The 15,567-nt window shown below is 36.5% G+C and overlaps 1 long non-coding RNA gene across 1 annotated transcript; it reads left to right on the top strand.

Annotated features, from left to right (window-relative positions):
- The first annotated feature begins 3 nt into the window (after positions 1-3).
- LOC141376072 (uncharacterized) lies at positions 4-15,567 on the top strand. Its single transcript, XR_012385166.1, has 5 exons — positions 4-250; positions 2,899-3,201; positions 3,366-3,425; positions 10,920-11,036; positions 13,849-15,567. It is a non-coding gene; the product is annotated as an uncharacterized lncRNA (long non-coding RNA).

Below are 15,567 nucleotides of genomic sequence, written 5' to 3'. Positions count from 1 at the left end.
AACACGCTGCGGTGATAAACGCGTGTATGATGAGGTAATCATCCCACCTCAAATTTTTAGCTTTTTGCCAGCATCTTGGCAGGAAGCCGGACAAGAAGAGCATTCAGTGCTTTTGCTGAACAGTCAGATGATGTAAATCTTTATCTTAATTTGTTTGTAGTTGATTTCAGTTGGATCATGAAACATTTACAATGGATCATCTTATTTAGTTTATTTGTTTTATTTATGATCATCTTTCCGCCGACTTTGGGTGAGAGTTAAACTTTTATTTACATTATTTGAGTTTCTGTTGAACATTGAATATAGTTTTATTGCAGTGGGGGTGTTTTATGAAGGGTTTAATGTTAATCTGGTCTTTTTTCTGTGCATTTATTCTACATGACTTTATCAATAATCAGTATTTGTACTATAGGTCAAGGCAGATGTATTTAACACATGATACACAGTACACATTTCAGTAGTGAATCTGAAATGAATGCAAAGTGACTTCACTATTTACTACAGATTTATTTATTTATTTATTTATTTAATTATGTTTTGTCTTTGGTTGCATATTTCACATTCATGGGTCTTTTCAAATGCACCAACAGTTCTTTAGAGTTGTGATAGGGATTATTAGAAGTTTAAAATGTTCTTCATGCTGAATACATCCCATCTAGAATAGTACACGTCTGTCTGCAAAACATATTTTAAAGAGTTGTTGGTCAATAAACAATGCTGTTTACAAAAACTATAAGTTGCTTTAAAAGGACTGCTGTACGAACATTCTATACTTGAAACATCTTAAAGATGTATTTTAAATGTCTGAACAGATATGTCTAATAGATGTAATGAAGAAAAGCAAATTCTCTGATAAATAAGCCTTCCACATGTGAAAACAAACATCAAACAGCGGCCTCTTTTATGTTCTTTTGTAAATATGTATATATCATTTTGTTATTTTTGTTAATATGTAGGTGAAAATCAAACATCTACATTGTTTAAAAAGAAAAATTGAGCTATGAGAGCAGTATTCATTTATGTGTAGTCAATGCATTCTGTGTTGATGAACTCAAATGATTACCTAAAATTTTTACCCCACCACAACTCAAAAAAATCTAATGCTCATATGATACCACATTGTGTGGCTTTTGGTTGGAATAATCAAAGGGCAACAAGAGGAGTTATGCAGAATTTCACTGCTTTCATTCACAGAGATGTCATTAATGTTATACTAAGCCATACATGTCTCAATAATAGCATTCCTTATTAAGGTGCCCTATAAAGAAAATCTGGGTATACTTCATAGGTGACTAATAAGAGTTTAGGATATGGAAAGTCCATTCTGTGAGCGTCAAACACTCATTCTCATATAAATTGTGTAGCTGTAAAACCTAGTGGAAAAACAGGCCAACAAGAACACGATAAAAACTGTTGCATTGCTCACGTGGATATTAGCATGCCCTCAAAATTTGCCTGAACTTTTCCCGGTGGTGGAAAGAGTACTGAAAAATCATACTTAAGTACCATTACTTGCCCAAAAATGTAGGGCAAGAGTTAAGGTATCTGTTGTAAATATTACTCAAAATATTAATAAAAAGCCCTTTAAAAGTCTCAAGAGTAGTGAATATTACGCTGGGAAAGGTTTATGCATTTACAGCACATGCAATTTGTGCGTGTGTGTAAACGTCACATTCTGTAGTGCATTTAGTTATTGTTTAAGGTCATTTCGGTTCTCATACAGTAAACATCCGTCATCTTCTTATCAGTGACATGCATTTAAACAGTCTCTGGGCTCTATTTTAATGACTTTGCGCCACGGCTCATTATCTAACAGGGTTGAGCTTATACTCTTAATGAGTTATGGGTGTGCTTTGAGAGTAAACTACTTTAAAACATTTTTACAGTACTGTGATGGTTGGGTTTAGGGTTTGGGTAGACATTTATAAAATACAATCAATGCAAAATTTCATAAATAATATAAAAAAAGAATAATATAAATGAGAAAGGTCTCTATAGAACATAGTTGATCAAGCGACTTAGCGTAAAACGTTTCTTGTGCCTAAACCAAACACAAAACAAATTTTTGATCCATTTTAAGGCCCTGTTTACACTAATGTTTTAGTTTGAAAACGCATAATTTTGCTACGGTTATCCGTCCACAATACGCCGGAGTTTTCGAGCGCTGAAAACGGAGCATTTTGAGTGCCGTTTTAGTTTAAAAATGCTTCTGCTCCGTGTTAGTGTGAATGGGGTAAAACGGAGACATCTGAAAACGGAGGCGGGGCTGCAGACATTCACCTATCTGATTGGAGCTTTTTCCTCAATGTTAAGTAGCCGACACAAAGTTCAGTCCTGCATCCTCTCCCTGTAAGTTCAGACTTCACAAGTTTGATATGGAAAAGATTAGATCCAGCGGGAGATCCATGATGAACCATCCAACGTACACAGCTCTCATCTGGGTGGTCATGCTGCAGTGCAAGCTAAAGTGTGTGGCCACGTGATGTGCCTTTTCAGCTCTTCAGAGAGTTGTTCAGAAATGCTAGGTAAAATGCCAGTGTGGACGTAGATTGTTTACATTCAAAAACACAGTTTTAATACTAAAACGTATTAACGGGACCTAATATCACAAGAATTTACTTTTTCTTATAGTTCTTGTTGTAAATGAAAATAAGGAAGTACATTTGTTCAATGTAGCCACGATTGAAATTGAGGCTATGATTTTGTAAAACAAGAGAGCAAACTGAGCATGGCTCTAAATGTAATAAAGTCCATAATGAAGCAAACCAATGACACTAACCTCAGTGTTTTAAATATCATTAAACAGGTACCTTTATGGGTTGGTGTTTTAAATCTGGGGGCTTGTCAGCAACATGAGCCTTTCACTGAATAATAACCCCATTCTCTCTCTTGTAAAAGGTGTGCACATATCTATAATAAGAGGATGGAATTTAATGTTTCCTCTACCTGAACTCCCACTAGTCAACATTAATACCATTGAATGGAAATACCACACAGTCAGAGACATCCTGCTGGCCACTATTAACCTAAAAACACAGCAAACAAAACTCTTCAGCAAGAGGACTGGAATGCAAATAATGGAGAATGGATCTCTTCACATTGAAGATTTAAAAGATGAAGACTCTGGGAACTACTCGTGCACCATCGTTTTCTATGATCAAAGGATGCAGATAGAGCAAATTTATCTTCAAGTACTTGATGGTACATTTACTTATTTATTCGTATTTATTTAGGTCATTTTGCAGTAATCAGACAATAGGATGGCAGAGTAACTGTCTCTGGAAAAACAATAGCAAAATCAGCAATGTATTGTATCAGGGGTGTGTTTGTTGGTAATAAGTAATGATTTGTGTTCTCTCCTAAAGATTTAAAGACTGAACCAACCAGCACAATTAACACAACTACTGCTGAAATCAAACAGCCAGGTATGTTTTTATCCATTCCATGTTTTGTGGCTATAATATTAATGGCAAATGCGATTCCTCAAATAACAACATACTTTAGACTTTCTCACACTGATCAGCCACAATATTAAAACTGCTTGCTTGATATTGTGGGTCCTTTTTGTGCAGCCAAAACAGCTTTGATGCATTTGATGCTTGTGTTGTCATGTAACATCATCATCAACCACCAATGTTCAGTTCCGATACTCAATGTCAGGTACAGAGGATGTGTGAAAGAACTTAAATGTGTTCTTTATATCGATGATGCAACGAATGAAGACTTGAGAGCAGTAAATGCTCATTCAAAGTTCCAGCTCTAGAATCGTTTTGGCCCTTTGTAATGCACTTGCTGTTTTTAAATCAAACTTAAAAATGTCTTTTAATAGTTTAGATTTTGATGGCATCAGAGAAATTCTTTTATTGCTTTCAGTTTATTACTTTCTTTTTGGTTGTCAGATGTGTGTTCTTATTAATATATTTTAAATATTTAATTCATATTAATATTTTGATTTAAAAAAAACATTATCTGTTCTTTAAGTGATTTATAAATAAACTTTTTTCCTGTGACTTTTGACTGCAGACAGACCAAGTCACACCAAAACAATGAAACCACACTGCTGTAGCACATGCAGAATGAAACCTGATCTAATAAACCACAGACTTTCCATTAAAGGTCATCATTGCAATTATAGCTGTTTTCATTAAACTCGCTCTCACCAGTTTGCATTTTTCTGACAACCTTGTCAAAGTGTTCTAATTTCCAGTAAATCTATGGGGAGTTTTAATTTTAAATAAGCCTGCGCTTCTGTTGAACTGTTATGCCGCTGTAAAGTCACTGAGTTTAAGATCTGATTTGATCTACATACCTGATTGGGACACAACATGAAGTGTGTCTCACACAGACAATATGCACTACATTAAAGGGCCATGACACCCCCCACTTTCGGTTAAAGTCTACTTCAGAATTTATTCAAAAGATGCATGATTAATGGGCGTGGAGCTCTGCAAGCATAGGGCAGGAGTGGGCGTGGCCAGCAGGGGAGAAGGGGAGCGAACGACTGTTGTTGTCAGTTAGCTCACAAAATGAGACACAAACTGTGAGGAGACGCATGAGTTTATAGTTCACAAAGTTAAAATGCAAAGAAATAAGCGGTTATTAAATGCCCTGCTACATTTGTTATTCGTAATTTCATATACACATAACCACAATTTATATCATTATAAAGATAAGTGTGTTCATGTAAACACTATAAATGAGGATTCTCCCTCGATCCCCTGGTCTAAATTATAGATCTGAATGCAGACTCAGTGCAGCAGGTCTCCTGACCTGCCTATTTTAACCATTAGCCCTGTTGGTAATCTGGAGGATTTAGGTAAACACAGCAGCACGTCAATGTGTCTAACGTTAAATGTGAACTAACTCCTCATAAAAGTCAACGTCCGCCATTCTTTAATTCTCGTACTGCTCGCCCGACAAAAATGCTTGCAGCACACACACAGCTTTGCTGTATGATCAGCCCTGACAAGATCGCGGGGAAAAAACACGCAACAAACCCTGTGGATAATGGAAACAAACACATACGAGCCTTCATGAATGGCTACTGTGTGCCGTGGGTCCGTGTCTCACAGCTTGCTTGAAACTGGCAGGTCTTGCCTTCGGAAAGCACATGCTCTCATGAATAATTAAGCAGCCGGTGTCACGACTGGGTATCACAAAAACAAGGGAAAGATCCAAGTGCAGCAAAACATTCATTGCCAAACAATAAAGATCCCAAAAAAATGACAAAGGGACAGACAAGGTACCAAAATCGACGAAAACATGAAGTGCAAAAATTAAGCACAAAAGTGAATCAAACACAAACTAAACAGGTATCCAAAAACATTGTAATGATACTAAACAAAGTGAACAAACAAACAAACCAAAACAAACACGATGAACCAGATCACGAATAAAGCACAACAGACCTAAACAGAACATTGAAAATCCAAAGGCAAACTAAACACAACATAACAGGGCTTATTGACCTTATTCTAAAATGCGGAAGTGCGCCTGTTTTCGCGATTGTCTTAGAACTTCCGTTTCAGTCGCCTATGGGAGAAATGACAAGGAATAATAAACGTCAAAAAACGGTCAAACTACTTGCTCTACAAACAAATGTTTGCATGACTATACAGACCAAGTAGAATAATATAACAAGGAAATATCCGTTTGCAACATCAAACAGCGAAACGAGCAGTTTTCAATGTCTAAAAATGAGTGGAAGTGAATGAGACCGGAAGTCTCGTGCCAAAAAGATTCAAATGGCAGCGCCCGCTCGTCTGCGGAGAATAAGGTCAATAAAGACAGAACTAATTAGACAATGAGGGACAGCTGGAAACAAGGAGTGATCACATGACAAGGATACAAAACACAAAAACCAAAACAAAAACTGGTGCCCTTGAAAACCACCAGAGGGCACTGCAGCAGGTGTGACAGCCGGCTCTTCTGAATAATAATGAGAAACCGACGCGTCATCATTGCACTTGCAGTACTGCGCTACGTCGCCGATTTTGATCCCGCCCCAAAAATCCTTTTAAACCCGGAAGCTGAAATTAGCTGACAAAAGCTCAAAATTATCCAGTTTTCCCCACAATTAAAGCTGAAAGGTGCTAACATTGTCTTAACTGATGCTCAACACACACATATCTGTTATTATATAAAAAAAAAGTTCTCCAGGGTGTCCTGAACCTTTAAATTCCATTGTCCTGTGTCAGGTCTTTAATTTACAGTATGAACATTTATCTTACCACAGTATTTTCAATGGATGTTCAGTGCTCAGCTGCTGCTCCTCTCTGCACTTGTGTTTAAATGGCCTTTCATTTTCTCTTGCACTTGAACAGCTAAATGAATGCTTACATTTAGGTATAATTACTGTTACTATATTTTGAATAAATTACATTAACAAAGCTGTAAAAGGAACTTTATAACATTAAAGTGTTTTGCCACTTATGAAGAAGATTGTAACTAATAGGCCATTTCTGTGTGATTAAAGCAGGTAGGCTAGCATTGCTTATTACATGACATAGTGAGGCTTGGGCACTCATGACCCTGATGTTGGTACACTGGTTATTTGTTCTTTGGTTTGGTATAATAACTGCTGCGTACTAAGAAATACCCACAAAACCTGGCATTTTAGAAACACACTGGATCTATCTAGCCACTCTTTGGCCCCCAAAGGTAAAAAAGTTAGATGTTTTTACTTGCTCACCACATGAAACTCAAGAACTGACATTCCACTTGTATATATCCCACCCCTTTTTAACAATATGATACATGATATTTGGTTCACACGCCTGTATTTGTAATATTGTGGCTGATCAGTGTACATTATTAATGCGTTTAATAATGCCCATCATACAATGTCCTTTTTCTGTAATTATTGTTGTACTACAAAGTTCTATCGTAAAACTCTATTGGGAGAGCAGGCAGATAGATCCAATCCAATCTGCTTCTGAACACATCATTAACTCAAGATGCAAGTGATTGGTTGCTGTCAGTGAGCTTGCTCCGCAACATCTAAATACCTCAGTGTCATTTACACTGGCGATCTGCAGCTCGTTTTCAGATACTGTCCTCCACCCATTTATAGATCTTCTATAGGGACTTCATGCATGTTATGTTTGCAGCAGCTCTTCATTATATTCTCAGAGAGCATGTTTGTGAATATATTGGAATTAGGAAATGTCTGTATTTGCTTTGCACCAACAATTAGCAGCAGCAGCAGAAACAGATATATTCTACCAAGACCAAACACAAACATTTCAGCCCTTCATTTAAAGGGGACCTATTTTTACAAGATGTAAAATAAGTCTCTGATGTCCTTAGAGTGTGTATGTGAAGTTTCGGTTCAGTTTATCACAAATATTTTTAAATAACTCTATGAAACTTCCGCTTTTATGCTTTGATTCAAATTGTGCCATTTGTGTTGCGTGTGTAAGCTGTCACATTAAATTCAAACAAAACTGTGTCACACCTGCTGGACTGAAACATTCATTATTTTCAACCATGTCAATGGATTATTCCACCACGCTATGTAAACCTGAGAGGACTTTCCAGTGACAAGATGTTCTTCACATTACCCAAATTCAGCCATTTTTCCATCTGTTGTGTTTCGATATCCACATTTGTGACTTTAAAGGCTGTTTTTTAAGTTTTGGTAGCTTATAAAAACTTAGTTTTATGGGTTTTTTTTTTTTGTTCAAGTTCGATTCATTTTTATAGCACATTTCCATACAGCCTCAAGGGCACACAAAGTTCATTCATTCATTTTCTTTTCGGCTTAAGGCTGATTTATATTTCTGCGTCAAACGCACGCATATGCTATGGCGCAGCCTACACGTGGATGCATAGCCCTCGTTGTGGCCATCGGCGGTGCTGACGCGCACCTCTCAATAAATGTAACTACAGGTTGCAACAGCGCATAGGGCAAGCTCTGTGATTGGTCGCCTTGGTATCGCTGATGAGTGTGGGTGGGACGGAGAGTTGCGCGAGTCTGTTGGAGTAAGTGTTTTCAAGTGTCGAGTCCCATGAAGAAGCTCCAGATAAAAAGTTTGTTTTTTTGTTTACCTTATGATTAAAGTTGTTGCACGTCTTTCGGTTCCTCCAATAATATCCGGCTGCAGGCCCGCAGAACCACACAGGTTTTAGGCACACACAATCTAGGACACACTATCTAGGCAAACCATATATGGTTACGACGGATGTTAAAGTTATAACGTCTTTTTGGACATCGTCATCGATATATTTGGATATATATGATTAATAAATATTGTACACAATAAACAATAGTGTTTACTTTACTTTATTTCACAAATATTGCGATTGAGACGGCCAAATGGGGAGCATTGTTTCCGATCGCCATTCAATATAATAGAGTGAACAGTTTTTAATCAGTCATTATAGCTGATCAGTCATTATTATCTGACAATAATATGGCAGATACTCGTTTGCTGGCCTTGCTGAATGATCTCATTTGGACAGGTTTAATTTATATAATGGATTAATTTATGATGAAGGAAATAATAGCTTAAGTTAATATAGGCAATAATACATTATATGTAATAAAAATATTTTTACATGTAACAAATGTATAACACTATATTAATATTTGACTCAAGCAATTTAATAGTGTTTATTAGCCTAATTTTCTAATAACCTTTTAATTAATGATTTCCCACATTTAATACTGTAGTAATTTAATACTACAGTAATAGGAAACAAATAGGAACAAATTAACTATTAATAAGAAAATCATAAGTGTATATATATATATATATATATATATATATATATATATATATATACACACACACACACACACACACACACACACACACACACACACACACACACACACACACACACATATATATAGACATATATATACATATACATACATATATATATATATAAACAGCTTTAACAGTGACAGTTTAGTAAAATAGTAGTTTATATATAAACTTATGATTATAATCAGTTAAGATAATCAGTTTATAACTATATATATATATATATATATATATATATATATATATATATATATATATATATATATATATATATATATATATTGTTTAAATGGTTATCTATAATAGGCTAATTTATTTTAAAGTGACATATTATTGTTTGCTTTTTATATTTTACAACAAAGTGATTTTAACCAAGTATGATAACATTAAGAGCTTGAATTAGTTTATTACACTTAATCCAACTATTAGACGGTCTATTATGGTTTCTTTGTGTATATGGACACATTAATAAAGTCATAAGTTTCTTTAACCAATTATTTTTATTTACATAATTTAAGTAAAAAAACTGCAGAGATGTTTAAATGATCGTTAAGATATAATAATGACTGCAATGGGAAACCATATTTGTGAAATTCAATAGATGGCGATAATGCTAAAGAGTTAGTTACCATATATGGCATAATATGCCTAGATTGTGTGGCCTAGATTGTGTGTGCCTCAAACATGTGTGGTTCTGCGGGCCTGCAGCTGGATATATCTCGGTTCCTGGCTTAAAATGAGCGAGTTTAACCCACTTGTACATTAAGGAAGTATTCAGAAAAAACAAAACACCAGCGAAGAAACTCCACACAGTGGAACATTTACACCTCACTGCCAGCTTTCAGAAGGGTAATTGCAGAGGAACACAAACAGCGCGCAGAAGTATCAATGCATGGCAACGCACAAGGCATGTGCCGTAGGTCACGCCAATCACTCCACGCAGAAGTATAAACCAGGCTTAAGTCCCTTTATTAGTTTGGGGTTGCCACAGCGCTTATCTAGCATATGTTCTATGCAGCGGATGCCCTTCCAACTGCAACCCATCACTGGGAAACATCCATACACACTCCTTCACACACATACACTATGGCCAATTTTGCTTACACAATTCACCTGTACTGCATGTCTTTGGACTTGTGGGGGCAACCGGAGCACCCAGAGGAAACCCACTTGAACATGGGGAGCACATGCAAACTCCACACAGAAATGCCAACTGACTCAGCCGAGGCTCGAAACAGCGACCTTCTTGCTCTGAGGTGACAGCACTACCTACTGCACCACCATGTTGCTCCGGCACACAAAGTGCTTTACAGAGAAGATACAGACAAGCAGTTCAGATATAATAAACAAAACAGCAATAATGTAGGTAAAAGGGAGCATAGAAAATGTAAAATAGATTATACAGAGACAGTTTGGTACCAATGCCTAAAAATAAAAAAGAAATCGACCCCTTTAAATAATTCTGCCGAGTTAAGAGATGCTACTACAGTTGACAACTTTAAACAGGATTAAGAACGAAACAGTTGGCCCTCCTAAGGAAGGTACTTGTGCCTAATTTTTTTAGCGTGTTTACACCCTCACAAAATTTGTAAATCAATGGAACGAGTTAGATTGTTTTCTTCCCGGTGGGGGCGTGGCCAAAAGGTGCTCGGTTTCTAAAGTGGCAGCAATGTGGGCTGTCAATGCTAATGAGGGAGAGATCATCACTAATGGGCGGGGCTTTTCCCTTCCGATGACATGCAAAAAGGGAAGATGTCTGTCAAAGTGTTTTTGCAGATGGTTTTTATGAAGGGTGATTATAAATTAGAATTAATAAATTTTACCATAGGCTGGCTATATTTACACATTGTTGCCACACAGTTGTGTTTAAACCCATTATGAAGTGTTTTCTGCATAATATCTCTCTTTTAAACAACAGCAGTACTTTGAGGACCTAAAAATGCACTTTTTTTAAAAAAATCACAAAACTTGTTGGTTGTAGGTTTTTGAAATCAATACCAAGTTTTTGAAAACAATAAATACAAAAGTATGCTTGCATATTACTAATCCCAAGCCATTATATTGACTAGATAAATCATCATGTATTAGACAGCTTGTTACAACTTTTAGTTGTTGATTTACCTTTTGTATTCCTTTCTTTCCTTGTAGGACTCCACTTTCCTGTAGCGGTGTTGATTGCAATATCTGTATGTTCAGCACTCATAATCCTTTTAATTGTATTCATTATCTTCTGCACATGTAGAAAAAAGTGCTGCCAGACTTCAGGTTAGTGGGATTCATTCATTCATTCATTCATTCATTCATTCATTCATTCATTCATTCATTCATTCATTCATTCATTCTTTCATTCATTCATTCCTTCCTTCCTTCCTTCCTTTCTTTCTTTGCACCCTAAAGTCATAAAATCTCCATATAAGGATCTTTACTCCATTAAAGACTTGTTTTCCGTAATGTCCTTGCCGGTAGCTCAAATAATATAAAAAAAAATATGATGAATAATATCCAAAAATATTTCATGAAACTCTTCATTTAGAAATTCAGTCCAAATGAATTATAAAGGACATTGGTAGCTAGAATTTTCCACTCTCTAATTAACACTCTGATAATTATGTCCAGTGATAGATCTGTAGTGCATTTTCCAAAAAACATTATTTCAAGTTCCGTTGTTACCCTCAAAAACATATTTTTCCTGCTAAAGGGGTTAACTTAACTGCTTTATGTTCAGTCAGCTTAAATTGTAAAAACATTTAAGCTAACTTAGGCCTAATCCCTTAGCCCAGGGCTATTCAATTAGTTTGTCATGGAGACCAGTTCAAGAAAAGCATCCCAAATGGGGGGCCGGAGAGATGTGACTTGCAATATGAGTGATGACAAAACAGCAATATAAGAGCCCATATGCTGTATTTTTGCTCCTTAAGACACCCATGTTGGATAATATGTTGTATTTTGAAACTACATAACATCACTGCATTGTACAATGTGGCTTTTTTTACAAACATGTTCAAATGTTGTATTTCGATGCACAACAACATCAGTGCATTGATTAAGTAGGCTTCTTCTACATTCAGACACATTCATATGTCAACTGCATAACAATTAGGGATGCAACAATTATAGATTTTGGTTGTACGATTATATAAACTGAAGAATAATTATGGTTTCACAGTTATCACCATTATTAAGAATTTATTACATTTAAAACACTACTAGTTTAGAAAAGCACAAGAAAACTTCTAATAAATTTTCATTTGTCTATTGCTGCTCAGTAACCAAATACAGAACAAAATATTAATAAAAAACAAACAATAGTTTATTTTTCTTCTTGGACTTAAAAATAAATGAAAAGGTTTTTGATTTAAACATGGGATATTTAAACAAGGGATAGTTTTCCAAAGAAAATAATGACAAAACAATGAATAAATAAATAAAAATAATAATGAATAAAAATAATATTTGTCTAATGTTAATTTAAGCTATATATTAGTTAAGAGTTTAAATGAACTGTTGTTATCATCTGCAATCATACACATATAATCATTTAATAATTCATCTAATGTATCTTTTGTTTACATTGCACTGAAAGCCACGCACAACTCCCCTACAGTGTGAGATAATTTCTACTGTGTGCGCTTGGAAGGTTAAGTTTAGTTTAGTTAATCTAGTGTGTGTGCGTATTAGCCTCGGTATAAGCTCAGAACTTTAAACTAGCACACAGTTGGCATAACTTTTAGTTGCAGCAGTTTTGTTCTGTGCAACAGCAACAAGGCGTTGTGAAACCTTAACGATTAATTAACTCGTTTGATGCCAGGTGACTCACTCTCTGCGCAGTTTTTAACGCAGCTCGTGCTGTATTGAACAGACGCACTTCACTTCAGAATTATATCGGCCTTTTTATTGACTGCACTAATTTTATTTTTGATGTCTTGGGCACACTATTTGGAGGGCCGAAACAAATTTCCTCAGGGGCCAGGTTCGGCCCGCGGGCCACCAATTGAAAAGCTCTGTCTTAGCCCTTCCCCCCTTACCCCTACCCCTCATTTTGCATCTTTACGTGAAGGGGTAGGGTGTCCCAATTCTAAGGGAAAAGGGGTTAAGGGCTAAGAAAAAGGGCAAGATAGCCCTTGACCACACTCGAAAAGAGGTAAGATCATTTCCCAGAACACACCAGCTACAACGGCAGCATGGCTGCAGACGTAAGTCAGGAGATGCACAAATTATTCATTTTTGTCATTATTATAAATTTTTACAACAAAGCATATGTTTTAATACATTCATAACCGTGTTCGTATTTTACTGTCATGCTTTTTGAAAAAAAAAAAATTCACTATTTATAATCCCTATAACTCCTGTATAGCAGTCCCACAACATGCTTTCATATCTGACACTGGAATACTCTGTCAGAAAAGTCTAGTAGCTGGGAATGACTTTTTACAGTGTCTGGTGTAATGTTAATGTTGTTTTTGAGTCTTTAAAATTAATATTTTAAATGAACATGGCCCTGGTGTAAATGCACAGTACAGTTACGAGCTTATTGCCACATTATATAAAAAAAAAACTCAACTGGAATAGCAGCAGTCAAAAGCAAAAGCGATCATCGATCTCATATGAAGCAAGAGATCACGATGACATGATGACATTTGCAGATGTTGTAGTGCTGTCCCATTTCTTATGGGTACATTTTAAAGTCCCTACTCTTCACACTGTTTCATGGGGAAAGGGATAGGGGTACAAAAATAGAATTAGGATTGGCCCTTAATCAATTTGTGTTGGAACAACATGAAGCAATTGTGTGGAACCCTGCATTTTTTTTACAGTGTGGCACAGCAGTTAATTTTTTCCTGAGTTTAATAAAAAATTCACAAACAGAAATGCAAACTTGGAAATACAGCTCTAAACCTATTTTAGATACACAGACACATGACTTATACTTTCATAATATGACATGATATTAAATATTAAAATGCAGGTTTTTGTGCCTCACTAAGCATCAAAAAGTCATTTTTCTTTCCCAGTGTTGGTTTCTTGTATTTCATGTGAAATGCTCTTAATCTGACTTTGGATCTGCTCTGTTTTGCAGAAGAACCTATCTATGTCAATAAACCAGTTTCTCAAGGACATAAAAGGTCACAACTGGGCAGATGGAAATCAGATACAACCTTATAAAGACCCCAAATGAGCAAAAAGCTAGGAACACTGGATGATGTTGCTGCAGATAAACTAACTCTGTCAACTACAATTGTACAATTGAGTGCAGCAGTAATGACATACAGCATGCTTGGTGGCCAACCTGAAAGTATCACCCTGGATCCCTCAACAAAGGCCGATAGGATTTTGAATTTGGTTTTTGTAATATCGTGTGGAATATAATGGATCAACCAAAGTTTGTTTTATTCAACATTGTAATCTGCACAATTTATGTTCATTTATTAAAGCAATCAAACACAAAAAAGAACATCCATCTTTCATTACACGTACATGTTTTTTTTTTAATTATTATTATGTATAACTACACATTATGCATTTGATTATGTACAACAAACTGTAAAATGAGTGTAAGTAAAAGTTAATTACGGATTAGATTTAAGGGATTTAACCAAAAACATTGCGAAATCTATTTGACCTGATGATAAACAGTTTTCTTTTTCTCCACAGCTTTAACAATGCAATCCAGGCTCATTCTGAAAACGTAGTCCAGCGGACGTTTCTGGAGGCCATGAAATACGTCCCGGGAGGTACGTATTTGTGCAGCTTTTGTTTTCGCGAATACGCGAGAGGCCACTGTGTGTGCTTTTTCATATCTCGAAAGTCTCTCGCGAGTGCCGTTCGTGCCCGCGTTGTTCTCGCGTCAACCCACCAGAGGTCGCTGTCTGGCTGACCGAATGATTGACCGCACGACTGGCCAATCGGCTGGCCCACCCTCCTCCTACCCTGAACCCAACCAGTTTTACCAGACCCGCCCGCCCGCTCACTTCCCTAAACCCGAGCAACAATTTAGAAAAGCTGTCTAGAAAAAAAAAATCTTTTTCTTTTTTACCCCGTTTTCAGATTTTACCACGTTCTCACCCTGTTATGAACTCGTTTGCTTTATTTTTTGGATTTTGTTTTTGTCTTACCTGGTTTCTGGAACCGCTCTTCCCTGGACTCGAACCCGGACGCCTTTGTCAACTCCTCTCTGCATCTGAAGTCCGCCGACGCACACGATGAGCTGACCGGACAAACTGACTGCAGCGGGAAAGCCTTCCACACGGAGGTAAGCGGTCAGCCGAAAAGCGCGAAAGGAAACGGCGTCACACCGCCCTGTAGCGTTCGCTTAAAAAAAAATGCAATGCAGCCATACGTACCTCCTGGGACGTATTTCGTGGTCTCCAGAAACGTCAACGGGACTACGTTTTCAGAATGAGCTTGGGTTGTAACAATGTCCAGCAAAAAGGATTGATTCTAAGCTTTGGTCTACAATAAATTACTTAGTGGCTACTTTATTACAAATACGCTCTGCTAGTAATGGGTTAGACTTATTTTTACAGGCCACACTTATTTGAAAAAAAGTATTTCATTTCTGTGAACTGCAAAATACAATGCTCCGGGTACATTTCAATGCACATTTCAGATGACAAATCCACTAGAGGGCGCTGTGTACATTTTAGCCAATCTGTTATGTTGTACTTACACTCCCTTCTTGTACTTATTCATGAATCATGAGAAGACAGAGCTTATTACCTAGGCCAGCAAACCACTTACCCCAACCCAAACAATAATGTTTTCAAATGCAAAATAAAAGTGCACTACAACCACCCAG

The sequence above is a fragment of the Danio rerio genome, chromosome 9 (assembly GCF_049306965.1).
Source record: "Danio rerio strain Tuebingen ecotype United States chromosome 9, GRCz12tu, whole genome shotgun sequence".
NCBI classification, from domain to species: Eukaryota; Metazoa; Chordata; class Actinopteri; order Cypriniformes; family Danionidae; genus Danio; species Danio rerio.
This window is presented reverse-complemented; position numbering and strand designations above follow the sequence as displayed.